An 18,625-nucleotide genomic window follows, 5' to 3' on the forward strand; every position below is an offset into this window, starting at 1 on the left:
TCTGACTAGGTCAAACCAAGGTTGAACCAGTGTAGTCATGAAAGTAGCATTTTCTCACCTCTGCAGTATCATAGTTACTAGGTGTCTAGCCCATGCTAATTCTTCTAAACCTTGCTGTACAGTAGACCTGGCACATCCAAGACTCTAGGGGGTGAAGGCAGCCAAAGAGACCAGGGTACCTGTTCCTTGTGGAGGTGATGTCTCTGCAGCATCACCCAGCATGGGGAAACACTAACTCTTCCTAGGAAGAAGTGAGTCTTTCTTCTCTGAGGTGCAGAAACACCTGTGGGGGATAGAATCATTTCCTCAGGAAAAGGTCAACATATCCATACATATGTTTGTGTCCATACTTCAGAGCCCAGGTTTCCCTGGATCCAGGCCGAGCATTTGAGAGTGCTTGGAACTAACTGTAAGGCTAACAGGTCTACCAGGTCCCTCAGCCATGTTAGGTCTTCCTCTAATGAAGGAAGGGCCCTGTGTGGGCCACTAGCCTTACAGTTGAAGGCTTAGTTTCTCCTCCCTCTGTAGGGCTTCAAAACAGTGTAGTAAGCTAAGAGTATGCCTCAGACAATAAAGGAGTTGAATTTGGGTCAAACCCAAATTTGTAAAAAGTTGGGTATGGTGGTGTGTATTTGTGATCCAAATGATGGCAAGACAGGAGGCAGAGGCAGGGGGATTCACTGGAGGCTTGCTGGCTAGCTAGCCTAACCTACCTGGTGAAGTTTCAAGCCAGTGAAAGATACTGCCAAACAAAAGATGTAAAGGGTCAAAGGACCAAACTTGAGGTTCTCTTCTTTCATAGATGTGCTACACATACACACACACACATGTGCGCACATACCCATGCATTCACATGCATGTGTGCACAAACATGCATAAGCACACACATACATACTTACTCATGCATGCACACACATACATACTTACTCATGCATGCACACACATACATACACACACATGTATGCACACATGAACACATGCATGCATGCACACACACACAAAAATTAGTGGGAGCTGCTCCATTTCAGCATCTTTTAGAAGGCTGGTTCATCACATCAGCAAGGCTGTTCTCTTTTGCTAGAATCATTCCCTAGGTGTTCACATCACCATGGAACTTCAGTAGTTGGTTACCTCCTTTTGCAAGAACTTTCCTCGTCTCCACAATCTACAGAGGGATCCTCTCTGAATCCCTGATGCTGGATGAGGCAGTTCCCAGGCCCCATCTCTCAGCCTATTTTCGCTGAGTATTCCCTAGCCAGTGAGTGTTCTCGGAGAGGAAATCAACAGAAAACGGAGGAGGCAGCAGCTGGAGTGAGACGTTCTCAGTTGTGCGGATCTGATGCCTGTTTAAGAGGTTGGAGAGGGAATTGCTTGGGAGGAGTGCCAGAATAGTTCTAAGAAAGTAGAGCCAGGCCACCAGAAGAGCTCTGAAGCACAGGAGATTCCTGCCCGAGGGACTTGCAGGCTCAGCTAATGACTGTGGCATCTCTAGACAAGCCAGGTCTGGGCACAGACTCTAGGAGGACCTCCAGTTGTCTGCTCACTCATAACCTCCCCAGCGTCTCAGTGGAGGACATCTGAGCACTGAGAACAAGCAACCTATGCCAACATGTGGCTGAGTTTGAAGACCCCTCTGCCCTAAAATCCCAGCCAAATACCACTGTGAGGCCACCCTTCTACTGTGCGCATCTGTCCCTGGTGCAGGTTTGGTGGTCTCTGCAATGGAAACCAGGGGTGGGGCATATCAACCTTTGAAGGATGAGGCAGAGGATGGACATAGGCAGCATCTTCTAAGGGTCCCAGCAGGATTTTTTGGTCCAGCGCAGAAAGCCTGGAACTCAGAAGCTCAGTCAACAGCCACACAGCTTTCTCAAGCATACACAGAGGCGACACTTTGCACTGAGAGGATTGGAGCCGTGTTCTCATTCAGCATTTATGGCTTTAGTCCCCACCATCGGAACCACCTCTTTGCCTAGAGCCCAATCTCCTACAGACCTTTTTGATTTGCCTTTTTTGTGTTTATGGGTGTCTACGTTTTATGCTGCACGCATATATGCAAGTGTACATATGTACGTGCAAGTGTGGAGACCAGGGGTTTCCTTCACCTCACACTGTCCATGGCTTCTTCAATCACTTTCTACCTTCTTAACGGAGTCAGAGTCTCTTAGTGAACTTGTAACTCACTGTTTCAGCTAGGCTGGCCGGCTGACAAACCCCAGGTCCTCCAGTTTCCACCTCTGCAGGGCTGGGCTTCCAGGTGAGACACCAGGTCAGGCTTTGTTTATGTAGGTCCTGGGAAATCAAACCTGGGCCCTCATGCTTAGGAAGCAAGCAATCTATCAACTGAGCCATCTTCCCAGACCTTCTGGAGCCTTTCCAACCCTAATCTCTTTCTTTCCTTCCTTTCCCCCACCTGCCAAGGATGGGCTGATTACATTAGAAATACTTCCAGGTGAATTCATTTTCAGAGTGAATTCATTTTCATTCAAGCTCAGGAGTAAACCTGGGGCACAGGAATGCAGGGGAGGTGAGGGCAAAGATATCCGGCAGAGGAGGACCCTTGATACAAGTGACTGGCTGAAATGATTGCTCCCAGGAAGGAGCAGGTGATGACACGTGTCTTTTTCCATGTGGTACCTGACTGTTGAGTGACAGGTCCTTAGACATTCCATGTGCCTGTGGGACTTCAAGTGTCGTAAGATGAACAAAGGAAATAGCTTCATGGAGACTATGGAAGACAGGACCCAAGTACCTTGGATCTGCACAAGTGCAGAGTTCAGGTGTCTGGTACCCATGTGCACCTGGAGGAGGCTCCCGAGTCTGTCAGTTACAGCATCTCCCTAGTGCGTGGGCACTCTGAGATTCCTGGTGAGTAAGGGAACTGCAGTAGTAACTGAGGCTGAGTCTCCTGGGATCCTGATTGAATGGGGCTTACAGTTGGATTTTGTTTGATTTCCCTTAGGGTAATGAAGTGACGGACAGGTCGGTTCACAGGCAGCTGCATTTGATGCCCCACTGCACCTGCTGTCCCATCACCCACAGCAGAAGTCCCACACTCTCTTCGGCTTTCCTTTGATCTTGGCATACCCGTCCTGACCAGCACACTTTACCACGTGAGATGTTCTGTCTGCCTGCTTGTCTGCCTGTCTGATCTAGGAGGCAGAGTCCCCAAAGACTTAGCAACCAGCTCCACATCTCTGCAGGCTGAGTGGCAAAGTCTGGGGTTCATACGGTCTGCACCCTGAAGAGGAGACTCCACTTTGGTGACTCATCTGCTCTGAGCTTACATGTCCTTCTTGTGAGGTTGGTGAAGAACCCACAGTCAATGGCCAACCCTCAGACTAAGTCTTTCAGTGTTAGCTTGTCCTGAAGCTTGAGGAGAGCCAGGGCTGTCTGCCTCTTGGTGGAAAAGAGCAGAGAAGCGACCTGCATCTGGGAGGAAAGCACACAGTTCTGCAACACTACAGCTGAGAGAACTTAATGGAAAAAATAAAAAAGAAAGAAAAAAGGAAGGGCATGATTGCTTCTGGGTATGGCGCAGAAAGGTTCTACACATGTGGGAGAACATAGCCAGAGGCAGGGTGGACATGACCCTGACCAGGCCTATGTGAGGATGGGATTGTGGGAGAAGGGAAACAGAGAGGGGAACCAGGTGCAGCAGCCAGGAGGCCCAAAGACAGTAGAGAAAAAGGACCAGGTAACCAAAATGGTTGGCTTATATAGGGAAGGACAGCTGCGGGAAGGAAACCCAGCCCCTGGGCTGGAGAGGTTCAGGGTAGGGGGTAGGATATGCCAGCCTGCAGGATCCTGTGACAGGTAAGGAAGGACTGAGGGATGCAGGGAGAACCCAGTGGCCAGGTCTGCTTTGATATGTTAGGTAGGCACCTCAGCCATTTTTCCTTGTTTGAAACCTAAGGAGGAAGGGTGTCCCTTCTCTAGTTTGGTTCTGGGATAGTTTTTACCCCTACAAGGTGACATCATGTCCCCTGTGTTGACTGTAAGACTGCACCTGTAAGACTGCAGTGCTTCTCATCCTGTGGGTCAGTTTCAGGGGGTTGTCAAATATGAGGTATTTACATTACAGTTTGTAACCGTGGCAAAATTGCAGTTCTAGAGTAGCAACAGAATAATTTTATGGTGGGGGCACAACTTGAGGGGCTGTAGTGAAGGGTCGCAGCATTGGGAAGGCTGAGAACCACTGGGCCACAGAGGCTGCCTACTTTTATTCCTTTCTTGGTCCCCGACACGAAGGTTTTTTTCCTGCTTCAGAGTCACAAAGATCTCTTCCTAAAATACCTATGGACAGTTGGAAAAGCCTTTCCCACCCCACATGAGGCTCAGAGGGATGGCAAAGTCTTCTTCTGGTCTGAGAGTGAATGTTATGTGTAGAAAATACCCACAGCAACTTTCTCACCATTCTTTTATTTATGACCCAAAGACTAATCTTCTATAGGGAAGACGGCCCCTACTGAGATTACCTAAACCTGCATCCTTTTTCAGCTGGGTATAATAACCTTGCCTCCTTGTTTATCTGTATTTAATAACTCCACCTCCTTGTTCAGCCATATGCAAAAACCCCACCTTCCCATTCAACTCTATAATAACATGCTGGGCTTCTGGGGATGCTGTGGTCTCTCCATCCGAGAGCCCAGACCACTGACCCCAGCTTTTCTGTTTCTTTGTATATGTGTCTGTCATTGTTTTTTATTCCTTTGATAACCTTAGTCAGGGTTCCAGGGCCCATGCATGTGCATGCATGTCTAGGACCCAGGACCATGTGCAAGGACGTGGTGGCTCAGTGTTACAGGCTTGGTGGACACAGTTTGAAAGCAGAAGGATGGGGTGTTATGTGAGTTGCATTCTTTACCCTAAGTAATCAGCATGCAAAGTTAAGTCAGATGCAACTAAGGATCTATTTGTTTTCTGAGTCAATCATTTGGGTATTTTTCTGTCCTTAGTCTGTGGCTCCTTGGATAAGACTGTCTCTTGATTGACTTTGATGTTTCTGTCAGTCCAGACCTTTGCTGATGTATGTGAATCCCCCTTTAGGGATTCACAATACCAGATGCAGCCCAGTGATGGCTAAAACCCACAACATAGCCAATCTAAGAACATAGATTTGAGCCAACCAAAGGAGATGACTTGAGTCTTTATTTTCACCCCGGCCTTTGTTAATGACATTTGTCCATCACACACACACACACACACCAAATGGAGTTAGGATGTGCTGGAAAGTGTGACGTCTCTATAGGAACTTAAAATCCAGAAACTCACCATCTGGATTTTATGTCTTCTTACACAATAAGGCAGCCACTCAAGACGGCATATTTTTGGGGACAGCTTGGCAGCATTCAGGAGCAGCTCACTTCCTCTCCATCCTTCCTGCTTCCAGATGGCAAGTCAGGCTCTGTAACCCACGTGGGATTGGACAGGAGCAAGGGAGCAGTCACCCAAGGTGACTCCTGACAGGCCAGGATCCTTCTACCATCTCTCCTGTCTTCCCTAAAGCTCAAGGAATTCTTTCCTTTTAAAACTTCCTGAAAGATATCCTGACATCTTGGCCTTCCTCCTCACCCACAGTTGTCCACCTTACATGTTACAGACATTTCTGAAGGCTGGTAGGGCTTTTCAAGGACGCAGACAAGGCTGTGCTAAGCTCAAGTGCTTAAAACCTGCAGCCACTACTGCCCAGCTGTTGGTAAGATTCCCACATGTGGGACTTGTGGCTTCTCTGCCTCTTATTTGTTCTTCTGTGCAAGGAAAGAGTGTTGGGTATTAGTAGATTTAAATACCAGGCCGAGTGGTGTATCTCAGTAGTGGTTGAGCATTTGACTGGTAAGTACCAGGCTTTGAGTTCAGTCCCAAGAATGGCAAATAAATATCCATCATGCTTTCCTAAGTTTTAGTGACTTTTCATTAGTTTTCAATTCTGGTGTACTGTCATAGTTTTTCAGTCTGCTTTGCTGATTATCTTATAAAATTAATTTCTTTGGCATTCTATAAATTATATTATTACTACAAAACGGAACTAGTGATTTAAACATTAAATAGAAAGGAAGTTGAAAATGTAACACATTACCAGTTTAGATTTTAAAACAAAACGAACAAATAAACAAAAAAACAAAACAAAACAAAACAAAAAAACCACCAGGTTGGGAGCCCGTTCACTCCGGGGCTACTTGGGCAGAATAGTGTGTATCTGCCATTCCAATGAAATTCCTCTGTAGAAGAAGATAGAGGCAGGATCTTGAGAGCCAACTGGCTTTTTGTACACATGGGCAAACACTAGAATATGTCTAAACTAAGGTGGAAGAGCAGGTCTCACATCCAAGGTTGTGGCTGGACCTCCATATGCACACCTTGGCATATGAGCATTTGGCACATGTCACGTATGTTTCAAACACATTTAAATACAAGATAAATGTCCACAAGCCATGTAGGTTCCCTGATACCTGTGGCCTATGTAAGACATGATGGGTGACTATGACTCAAGGGTTTCAGGAGAGGCTGTCAGTGCCCTTCAGACAACCCTATTAGGGGAGCTCTGAAGGGCTCCGATGGTCAGAACCTACCCCTCTGTGCTTTCGGGGTTTTCCAGAAATGACAGTTCCCTTCTTCCTGCTTTGAAGGCTATTAAACTATTAGCAAGCCAGAGAGTGTTGTTGAAAATATTTGATTGGGGCTTTCTACTCCACCTTAGATCATTCGGTTCCCAGATAAAAACCACAAGATCTTTATATTTATGATAAGCCTTTAAAGCCCTAGAGCCGGGGCAGAGATCTATCCTCTAAGCTACAAATATCTACGTTGTTGTCAATAACCCAGAGTTATAATTTCCTATGTCCCACCTGGGCCACTCTTACTCCAACTAACCAGTCCTCATGGCCAGGTTTTCAGGATTTACTTACTCTCTCCCTCTGTGGTTTCCTGCCTCAGACCCTAAGCCCAACAACCAAAACATCACCTATCTCTCTTCTGCCCAGTTATAGATTGTAGGTGTCTTTATTCATCAATCAGGGATAACTTGGGGGACAAGGTTACATAGCTGCACTTGGTGTCTGTGAGGATGTCCTTGTCCCCAAGGTAACCAGCCAGTATTTAGCATTATACTACATAGCAACAGACCAAATCTCAACAGTTTTAAATGAAGGAGCAAGGTTTGTATAACAAAGGCTGGTAAACATGGGAATTCACTTGTAGGCCTAGAACTTTGGGTACAGAATTCAGCATTGCAGAACATAGAAACAGACCAAACCTCAATGAGAGAATTACCTTAACCAGTCAGTAATGGATGCTGGCATATGAACTCCAGTCCCCCCCCCCTCCCCGCCCACCTGCATAGGAAGGGGCTTTCTGCTTCCTGGAGTTGTTCTGTGAGGAGTTAGGCTCCAGACACTTACTATAGTCAGTGCTTAACAGTACATTTATAATCAGCTGCTTTATCTTCTCTTGGGACCCCAGCCTTTTCTTGGTGTCCTCAAATGCTTCTGGGGAGTCTACACTAAGTCAGGGTGTTTGGTTTCAGACCCAGGACTAGGGACTGAGGTGCATATTTTACATAACAAAGCAGACCTGGCTTCTAGGTTCTCCCAGCATCCCTCAGTTCCTACCTGACATACCCTGCCCCCAACCCTAAACTTTCCAGCCCAGTTCTTGGCACTTGGAGCCAGTGAACTTGCCTGAGTGCAGCTTCCCAAAAAATATGCCTTTAATCTAATCTAATCTGGTTTAAATTAGCTCATTTCATTGGTGGCTGAGAAATAACATATCACGGGCTACAGACGTCTCCTGCAAAAACTCATACTAGGTCTGGGCTTGGTGGCATATGCCTTTAATCTTCGCACAGGGAAGGCAGAGGCAGGAGGATCTCTATGAATTCAAAGACCAGCCTGATCTGCAGAGTGAGCTCCAGGCCAGCCAGGATGACATAGTGAAGTTCTAACTCAATACTAACAGTAGAAATGAGATGAGTTGAAAGGGCAGGCATATCATGTTCTCTCTACTTTGGATATTCCAAGATGATTCTTTTCCAAGGGCTTCCCCTGCTCTCTGGGAGCATTACCAATGGAATCCATTGGTTGTCACAGAGTCTACTCTTGCTAGATTTCCGGATACAGAGAGCAGAAGAGGTCAAGTCCCAGAGAGCATAGAGCTCAGACACTAGTAAGAGGGTTAAGCCATTTATTAAATTATTGTAAAGTAATGTAGATGGAGGAAAGAACATTGTGTTTTGGGAAGAGAAATCAAGGAGGTGTGCCTATTAACCAGAGTCAGGATTATCAAATTTGGAGTTTTTTTCCACTTTGGGAGGCAAAACTCATAATCTTGTCAGGGCTACAAGTTACTTCTCACTCTAATCTGCCATAGTTAGGATCTGACCTTTGTTACACGCTTTCAAGAGCTCCATCTATCCAGACATGGCCAAGAAAAAAAAAAGAACTTGCTTGTATGTTGAGTTGGTATCTCTCTTAGGGAAAATATCTAGAACTATAACAACTTCTGTTCATGTCAGAAGTATGTTTTATGGCTACCTACCACTGTAAGGGAGGCCAGGAAAAGGTTCTAGAACCTTCCCCAGCTCTAACTTAATCAGAAAAATGTTAATAATAAGGAAGAGAGGATAGATACTGAATACATAAGTCTGTCATAGGATGGAGCTGAGGAAAGTACCTTTCTAGGCCTAGAGGATAACCTATGCCAGGAGCAGTCTGAAGAGAAAAATAAACACATAAAACTATAGGTGCGGTGGTGCACACCTGTAATTCCTGTTCTTGGGAAGCTAAGGGAGGGAGATTATGAGTTTAAGGCCAGACTGGGCTACATAGAGTTTGAGACCAGTAGAGGCTACATGGTAAACCCTATTCCCCCCCACCCCCAAAAAAAACCAAAACCACAAAACAAGAAAACCCAAGAAGAATGGAAGAGGAATTCAGTAAGAACAGCAATATAAGAAGGGTGGGAGAGACTGGTGAAGGTGTTGTGCGCAGCATCCCATAATAAGCAGCATTCGACTACTCTTCCCTTCCTGGCTGCCTACTGAGAGTACAGGAGAATTATAGTCAAATAATAATCCTCAGAAAGAGAATGTTATGTAGTACCTTCCTCATGACTCACCTCTTCCCACATATCTTCAGCTTTGAGCACGGAGTGCTTTTTCCACTGGAAATGTGAAATGGCAATCTTTTATCCTGCCAAGCTTCTGTCTGCTTTGTTCTGGACACTGGGAAAAAAAAACAAAAAAAGAAATCCTGCTTCCTGTTCTTTGTTTCCTGACTGTAGCTTTTGATAGTGCCCCTCCTTGGTCTCACAGTGTTGATTTCCAGCGCAGGCCTAGATCTGCTTTTCTCTCCCACAGATGCTAATTAATCACTCACAATTATCTAAGACAAAAAATGTCTCCTCTCTCCCAAGGGCAGTTTTCTTCTTGGATCACTTTTCTTTTGCCGTTTTCCTTAGGTTTGTTTCCCAGGATCTTCTCTGCAGAGACAGGAAGAAATAGCAGGTGTTGGGGGCCCGGCTCTCCTGGGGAACATACTGGAGCAGAATTGGTGTCAGACCAGGAATGATGTCATCAGGTCGCTGGCAATAAAATGAAGAAAAGGGAACTCTTAGAGAGTCTTCGTCTTGAGAGTGGGATGGAGATATGATTCTGTGGCCAGAAGGGGGAGTAAAGAAGTTTTCTGTGGTTACATAATTCTTCCAGCTGCAGCTTCTAGGCTGACTCAACTTTGGCTATTTTGTGACCCTATTAAGTGACTTAAAAAAATCTGTAAGAAGGTAATATAGTTATTGCTGTAATGGTCAATTTATGTGTTGATTCAAATAGGCTAAGAGATGCCTGCATTGCTGGTAAAATGTCATATATATATATGACATATATATATATATGCATAGAAAGATATTTCCAGAAGAAATTAGCTGTAAATGGGTATAAAGTTAAGGAAGCTCTTCCCTTCCATATATGGGTAGGTGTGTTAGTTGGGGCTCTTGAGAGGAACAGAGCTAATGTTAATAAACATATTGAAAGGGGGTTTGCATGAGATAGACTCATAGCGCAAAGCCACTGTCTTCACACTGGGTAGGCTGAGAAGCCAATGACTACCTAGTCCATGAGGCAGGACCCCTCAGCACTGAAGGCCTGGGGCATTTCTGGAGAGCTCCTGGCCTTCTGTTCCTGTTAGAGGGCCACAGACTAAAGCTTCCCCCTTGGACTTTATATCTGGAGCACCTCCAGAAGGTGCCACCCACTTCTCAGTTCAGTGGACACAATTGTGAAAATCCCAGGCTTGCATGCCCAGAGTTTAAGCGCATCTCTCTCAGGTGTGTCAGAGGCTCATCTCATGTGTGATTCGAAACCTCATGCTGACATTCAATGTTAAGCCACCACAGTGGGCATAGTTGAGCCGATAAATAGAACACAAAGAAGGAGGAAGTATGTATTGATTCTCTGCTGGATCTCAGCTTCCATATACTGCTGCCTTTATACCTTGGGCTGGGAGGTACACCATCACCCTATTCTTCAAACCTCTGAACTCAGACTGAATTACATCACTGACATTGCTGGTTCTGCAGCTTACAAACTGCATACTATAGGATTTATACCCACATGTTCCATTTTCTAATATTTCTTCCTATACATATATGTATCTACCCATCCATCCTATTGGTTCTGTTTCCCTAGAGCTAATGCATTATGTCATCTATTTATGCTGAGGAATAAATAAGATGACATATGTAAGCTTCTGGCTCACAATGCCGAAGAACATGTTCTTGATAAACGATCTTTATTTCTATTTCCAATGTGAATTTTAATTAAAATAATACATAATACTTTCCCTTTTAGCTATGAAAAATACTTAGAAGGCCACTTCTTCCTTTATGAAGAGGCTGCCTTGGCATGGATACATGGGATAATGGTTGGCATTGATATATTATCTATAGCTCTGTGGGCTCTCGATATAGATAATATATTCCTGTGAGGGAGGTCACTTCGGATAAATGATATTTCCAAGTGCACTCAATTTGAAAGTGGTCCCCACTTTCTATCTTACCTAGGAAGTGCCTGGGGATGAGGGACGACTGTGGAGCCTCTTGAGCTCTTCCTGGTTTAGATGAGGAAAGCCTGTGGGGGAGGGGGGATACAGAGAGAGGAGGCTTGTTTCTCTCTGTCACTACACAGAGAAGACACCTCTTTGAATTTTTCTGCTGGTCAATTAGAGCTATTTTGGCATTCACTGTGATTCAGAACTTGGTTCACTTTCTTACCAAACAGCTACCTTCCGGGAGGTAGCTCAGGTGAGACGTCTTAGGCACAGCGCAGTAAGAATATGTGAGACCTGCAAACTGCACTCAGATTTCTGCTAAGTGGGTTAGGACAGGGTAGACGGTGTGCAGAAATGAGTGACCCTAAAATGTCATTGGTGTCACACGGCCTGCTCAGTTCAGTGTCGCCTGTCACTGGTAGAGAGAAGGGCGACAAGCACAAGTTTATTCTGATTCATATAAAGTTCTGCCTGCGTTCTCATAGCGCAAACAGGCCCCATAGACAACAGGCCCTAGAAAATTTCCCTGTCACGATCAATAGCTGGGGTGATGGTAAATTTTGATGGTCAACTTGATTGAATTAAAAACCGCCTAAGTCTTTGGGAAACATACCTCTAGGTGTGTCCATGAAGATGTTTCTAGAAAAGACAGCAAGAAGGGAAAACCCACCCTGAAGTGGGTGGCGCTATTCAATAGGCTGGGGACCCGGACTCAATTAAGGGGGGACTGATAAAGGAGAAAACCATGTGAATAGCAGCATTTATTTCTGCTTCCTGGTCTACTGACATGTGAGCAAGCAGCCTTATATTCCTACTGTCATACTCTTGAGTGTTGATTCCACCATGCCTTCCCCCATGAAGTCAGTACCTCAAACCATGAACCCAGATGAATCCTTCCTCTTTTAACTCACTTCATATCAGACATCTAGTCATAGAAACAAGCAAAGTAACTAAAAATCTGGAATGTGACTCCTTTACCCAAGGCCTGTGTGTTAAGAATTGGCCAATAAGGTAATGGTGTTAAGAGGTAGGGCCTTGTAGGAGATACTCAGGTCATGATTATATGACAACAGGGATTTAAATCCTTATATTCTGTTTGTTTTTCTTCTTGGCCATTAGGTAAACTATTTGCTCTGCCATAGTTCCCCATGGTGCTATCTGGTACCCACAGAAGAAAGACCTAAAAAGCAACGAATCCAAAAATTTATGCACCAGAACACTCAAAACCCAAAGAGCCAGAATAAACCTTTTCTTTAATAAGTTTAGTGTCTCAGGAATTTTGTTATTGTGATACAAAGCTGACCATAACTATTAGTTTTACAATTTACCAGTTCAGCTCAGCTAAAATGGTGGGCGTCTGTAATCACAGATACTCTAGAGGCCGAGCAGGAGGAAACTGAGTTTGAGGATACCTTGGGTAACACTGTCTTAAAAAAGAAAAAGAACATTTTTTTTTCCCAATTCAAAGTGGCCTGCCTATAATCAGTGTATCTTGAGTCTTTGAAATTATCTGATTGAACCTCCAGACCAGTGACTAGTGATCTGGTGAAAAAGAGAGACAGAAAGGCATTAGAAAAGCTTACTGAGAGTAGTTTTCAGGAGAGGGCCAGGGAAGGATCTCTGCGGTGTAGCACTTGCCTAGTGTGTGCCGCATGGGGTTTGACCTTCAGCCCAGCAAAAGGACAGAGTAGTGTTTCTTCTTCTTACTTTGTTCAACATCAAACCTGTCTCATGCCTTCTATTGAATCTTAAAATAGATGCAGAAAGTGTGGGCAGACACACAGTCGACGTTAGTTTTCTTTGATAAATGATCAGAGTCATCTTTGTAAGAATAGACGGTTCAGGGAGGTGGTGAGAGAGCTCAGGGGACAAAATGCTTGCTATACAAGTGTGAGAACTGTAATTTGGACTCTTAGCACCGATATTTTAGAAATCCAGGTGATCAGGGTAGCTTGGCCCAGAATACCAGCACAGAGACAGAAATGGGATTGCTGGGGTAATCTAGCTCATTGGTCAATGCAAGCCCTAGGTTCAGTGAGAGAACCTGCCTTGTGGAGAGTGGCTGAGGAAGACACCTATGATGGTTAGAATCTCCTAAGAGGAGAGAATCCATTGAGGGGATTTCCTAGATCAAGTTAGCCGTGGGCATGTCTATTGTGGAAGGTCTTGATTGTTAATTGTTGTAGGAAGACCCAGCCCGTTGTCGGTGGCACCATTCCATAGGCTCCTGAAATATACAGGAAGGAGAAAGCTTTATGAAAGCAGCTGGGCAACATGGGTAATCTATTTCCTCTTTGCATTTTGTTTAGAGAAGCTTTATAGTTTATGAAATCCCACATGTCAATTGTTGGCCTTAATTCCTGGTCTCTCTGCTCTTGACTATATATCTATATCTATATTTATCTATATCTATATCTATATCTATATCTATATCTATATCTATATCTATCTGTCTGTCTGTCTGTCTGTCTGTCTGTCTGTCTATCTATCTATAGTGGGATATAATGTGACCTGCTCCAAGTTGCTGCATTGGCTTTCCTTCCATAGTGGACTATAATCTAGAGTTGTAGGCCACATGAACCTCCCCCATGTTTCTTTTGGTCAGGCAGTTTTATCATGGCAATAGAAATGAAATTAGAACACATTTGTATGCCAACATCTGTTTCCATACACACACATACGCCCACACCTGCATACATGTGAATACTTGTATTCACACACCTACATATACTTGCATACTTGTACACATATCAGTATATACACATGCACGTGTGCACATTCCAGTGTGTACATATATATGCACACATACCAAATGCACATGTAATAAATGATCATAGATTTAGAGTATGTGAATCTTTCCCTGGGGCTGATCAGAGCAGATGGTCACTCATGTAGCATTCATTCCAGTTTATAAGCTAGAAAGTTACCTAATTGAAGGATGCCTTCAGCCCACACCTGCCAGTTAGAACAAGAAGACACTGGACTTCTTACTGTTAAGCCTAAACTGTGTGAACAAAGCCAGCAGTGCTGTTACTGCAATGACGCCACCATTTTCTGCCTCCTAGTCACATACCTGACGTGGCTTTAGGCACATCGTATACACAATCACATCCCAATAAGGCCCCTTTGGCTTTAAGAACTGTGTTCTGCCTAAGTTCCCAGGCTGCTCCACGGCACAGCCAAAGCCTAGCCTACAACCTTAAGGTCAAACTCATAGCTAAATGGTAGTGAATAAAGGGGACTGACTCCCAAGGGAGCCCCCTGGGGCGGGTAGGAAGTTCAGCAGGTGGGTAAGTGTCTGTTTGCGTCTTTCTGTGTGAGGAGTTGAGGAACAAAGGAATGCAGTAGCCCATTAATCAGCCAAGTTTAGTTCCAGCTCTGGAAGTGATGGGCAGCACAGTGATGCTCCCTGTCCTGGTGGAGAGCATGCTGTCTGGAGTTGAGCTCTTTGAAAGTTAACCTGCCCCAGGAGGGTCATGGCTGCTACCCAGGACTTCTGGCTTATACTGATCACAGGAGAATGTTGGAAGCTTCTTCAGTAATTCAGGACGAAGCATGGCTGTGTCCAGAAGATAGAGCAGGGCTTCTGGGCTTCCTGGTTTGGAATCATCCAGTGCTGTTTAATGGCTTAGCCACACCTCAAAGTTGCCTACCTTTAATTGGGTAGTTTTAATAGTTTTCATTCCTCAAGAAGAGATTCTCTTCCCTTGATTTTCCTTTCTCTCCTCCTCCCCTCCCCTCCTCTGCCCTCCCCTCCCTTTCTCTTCTCCCCTCTCCTCTCCTTTCCTTCCCCTCTTTGGTATTGGACACTAGCCTCATGCCTTCTGGGCACACACTATCTCCAGCTATTCCCCAGCCTCAGGAAGGGATTCCATACACATTCTTTTCACTCTGTGATGATTGGTCAGTCTGAGATTCACTGATTGCATAAGCATGTTTTGAGTCCTTTCCCTGTGCTGGGTATATCCTGGCAACCCTATGGAAAAACTTATTATAGCTTAGTCAGGGATACAGGGCAAGATATGGGGTGGTAAGATGAATTTCTGTTTTCTTTGAGATGGTATGTTTCACTTAACATTCTACAGTGTTGCCTGGGCATGCTTCCAATCTAAGGCAAAGGAGCATTGTATAAGGAAAAACGGGGGAAAGATGAGTGAATGACAAAATGAAAAAATAAGAATAAAAAGGAAGGAAATGACTGCTCCTAGTATGATGAGGAGAAGGTTTATTATAGATAAAAGGTAGAGCATAGTCAGAGGCCAAGACATCTGGGAGAATCCAGAGTGAACATGACCCTGAACTGAACCATAGGAAGAGACATGGGAAAGGGGAGAATCAGAAAAGTAAAGGGCCAGGGAATCAAAATGGTCAGATTTTATAGGAAAAAGGCATCTAGGGGAAAGGAAACCCATCCCCTGGACTGGGGAAGTTTGGAACAGAGGACAGGGTATGCCAGCCATACCTTATAACAAGAAGGGATTGAGTAATATTGGGAGAACCTGACAGCCAGGTCCACTTTGATATTAGTTAGACAGACACCTCAGTTAGCCTTTTGTCCTGTGATTGAGACCTAACAACGAGGACACCAATTCAGTGATCTCATGGCTTACTAGCCCTTATGTTAAACCTCACTGAGCTTCTCCTTCCCTTTCGGTAGCATGGGGGTAATGGCATTGGCATTAAAGGGCATATAGTAGAGATTAGATGAGGTGACATAGGCAAAAGTCACGCATGCTGCCTGTTTCACCCGAGCTGCTCAGTCACTGCCTGGTAGAGTCAGGAGGAGGGTATCAGCAGCAACAACACAGTGCTCACTGCCTCTGAGAGATGAGGGAGGAATAGAAAGGTGGCTGCTAAGAGAAGATATCAGCTATTAAAGCTATTTCCTTTGTGTATCCTGAATGCAATCTCCAGGCCTCTTCAAAATATGTCAAGATTTGAACTTTCCTTAAATTCGTGTCTATAGGGTAAGTGAAGTTGGGGGGGGGTGTTTTAAACTGAGCCCCAAACTCTTCTTTTCTTTTCATCCTTTCTTTTCTCAAGGTCCAGAACAATAATCCTTGTTTAGAAAAAGATTTAACTAAAACTGAATTGAAATTCTGTTTCATGTTGAGATATTTCAGTGAGACAGTGAATAACCATTTATCCTACTGAAGCTTTTTTTTTTTTTTTTTCTTCCTAGAATTACTGGAACAAAGAAGTCATTATTCAAATATGCTCTTGATCTTCCATGGCATGGTCTTGAGCATCACAAAAGGATCATTCTCAGTGGCTTTATAAGAATGGAAACTATGGTATCATTATCATATAGAACACTCTATCAGAGATCTTTATTTGCAGAAACTCTGGGTTCACTGTAAAGTTGAACAGACCGGCTCACTTCAGCAACACAAAGGATTCACTACAAGGCTGTGTGTGGATTGCTTATGGGTCCCTAGGGAAAGCTGGGGTGGGGGGGTACAAAACAGAACAATAAACCCAGGTTTCAGAAAGCACAGGACAGATTGGAGAGCAGGAGTGAAAAGACTATCAAATTTAATCTCCCATAAGTAGGAGAATCTGATTGGCTAAACTAGAGGCAACAGAGCCCTTTGATTGACAGTCCTGCTAGCCTTCTGATAGTAGAGATGGATAGTTTACAAAGGCAATGGAGGTGTGGCCACCAGTAGGATGAGAGAGTGGGAAGAATTTACAGAGAGCTAAAGCTGGGGCCACTGAGGTCTGAATAAAAGTGGTTTGTCCCAGGAGCCAGTTAGTGGCAGAAATGAAATCTCTTTGTCTCTTCTTCATGGCTTTCCTTGCTGCAAATTGGATCCAGGGTTGTATATGTTAGGCAAACACTTACCACTGAACTATATCTCTAGCCCAGAAACAAAACCTTCTGATATAGCCAAATGGGAGGTTTAAAAACTATTTTTTGTTATCTGTGACAATTGTTAAAATAAGGGAGCTACTCCCCAAGAGTCATGGACTAACTAACAAAAGACCCAGCACCAGGTATGCAAAATCCTATTTCCAGAGGTTGGTCATGGGGGTCCTAGAAATACCCCCAAAAACAATATAGGTTATGTCTCTTGTCCTTGGTTGCTTCCCAGAAGATGAAGGTAAGTCCCTGTTGTTGAGATACTATGCACTTCAGGGCATAGCACTCAAGAGAAACCAAGCTATATGTGACTTAAAAGCTTTCTTTTTGAGGACTAGCTTTCATATCAACTGTAGGTACTGTACAAGCTGCCAAGGAAGGGAAGCAATCAATAGTCCTACCTAGCTATGGCACCTATGAACCACAACAATAACCAGCATGGCATGATAACCCTAAGGGTGCAATAGTAGCACACATATCCCGATGCTAACCAACAGCTCTATAATTGGACTTAAGGACTGCTTAATGGAGGAAGGGAGATTATACATGGCACTGAGAACTCAGCCACCTACTTAGGGCTAATGAGATCATTGTTACTGAAGGAGAAACTACAACTGCTACTTTACTAAACCAACATAATTCTCAACTGCATTCTAAATATTTAATTCTTATACTCACAGGTGAGTATGGGTCTCCCCCCTCATACAAAGAAACTTCTCTTGCAACAGATTAAGACCATTAGAGACCATTATAACTGGTGAAAATGCAGATAACAATTGATTAAGGAGTAACCAGTCCCAGTTGATCTTTCTACAACACAACATAATGCTAGGAAACATCATAGCAAAAAGGGGTCTTTGTAGTTTAGGTCATCAGGAAAGGAAGAGCCAAGAAAACAGGCTGAGCAAGTCATTAGGAGCAAGCAAGAAAGAAGCACTCCTCCGTGGTCTCTGCTCCAGTCCCTGCCTCACAGGACTCCTCTCAGAGGTGAGGATGGCCTAAGAGTTGGAAGATGAAATATACCCTTTCCTCCCCAAGTTGCTTTTGGTCATGACATCTTATTCCAGCAATAAAAACCAAAGACAGCTCGCAGTTATGATCAAGGGACTTTTCCTTCTCTGCTGACTCAAGGGAGGTGGATGTAGCTTACATTTTCTTTACATTGTCAGATTTCAGTGTTTTTTTTTTTTTTTTTTTGGAGTTAATATGGGCATTTTGCTAGTGTCCTTTTATTCAATCAACCAGAAAAGCATTTTGGGGAAAGGGCATTGTTTGTCCTGGTTGAATGACATTATAAAACAGTTGTCACAAAATTTCATAACTTAAAACAGCATCTTTTGTACTGTATTTCACAATTGGTGAGCCAAGAAGCCAAACAATGCTTAGCTAGGTGATTCTTACATTCTGTTACATGTAGCATTGACTGAGGTCACTAATCGGTGTTTGTGGGCTAATGGACTGGTCTTTATGGTTCAAAATGGTTCCTTTCTGCTCGTGTTATTTAAGCCACTGAGACACAGGGTTTCTGTTACTTAAAGGCAAAGGGATTGCACACAATTAAAATAAATTAAGTGTTTCCTCAAGCCTAGAGAGATGTGTTCCTGTTCCTTCAATGCAGGAGTCTGTAAACTTGCTGCTACGGGAACATGTAGTTACAGCTGCTCAGCCCAGCCAAAGGCTTGAAAAATCACCAGCCATGGAAAATACATTAATGAGTGAG

This window comes from Micromys minutus (genome assembly GCF_963924665.1).
Source record: "Micromys minutus genome assembly, chromosome: 8".
In the NCBI taxonomy this organism is placed as follows: domain Eukaryota; kingdom Metazoa; phylum Chordata; class Mammalia; order Rodentia; family Muridae; genus Micromys; species Micromys minutus.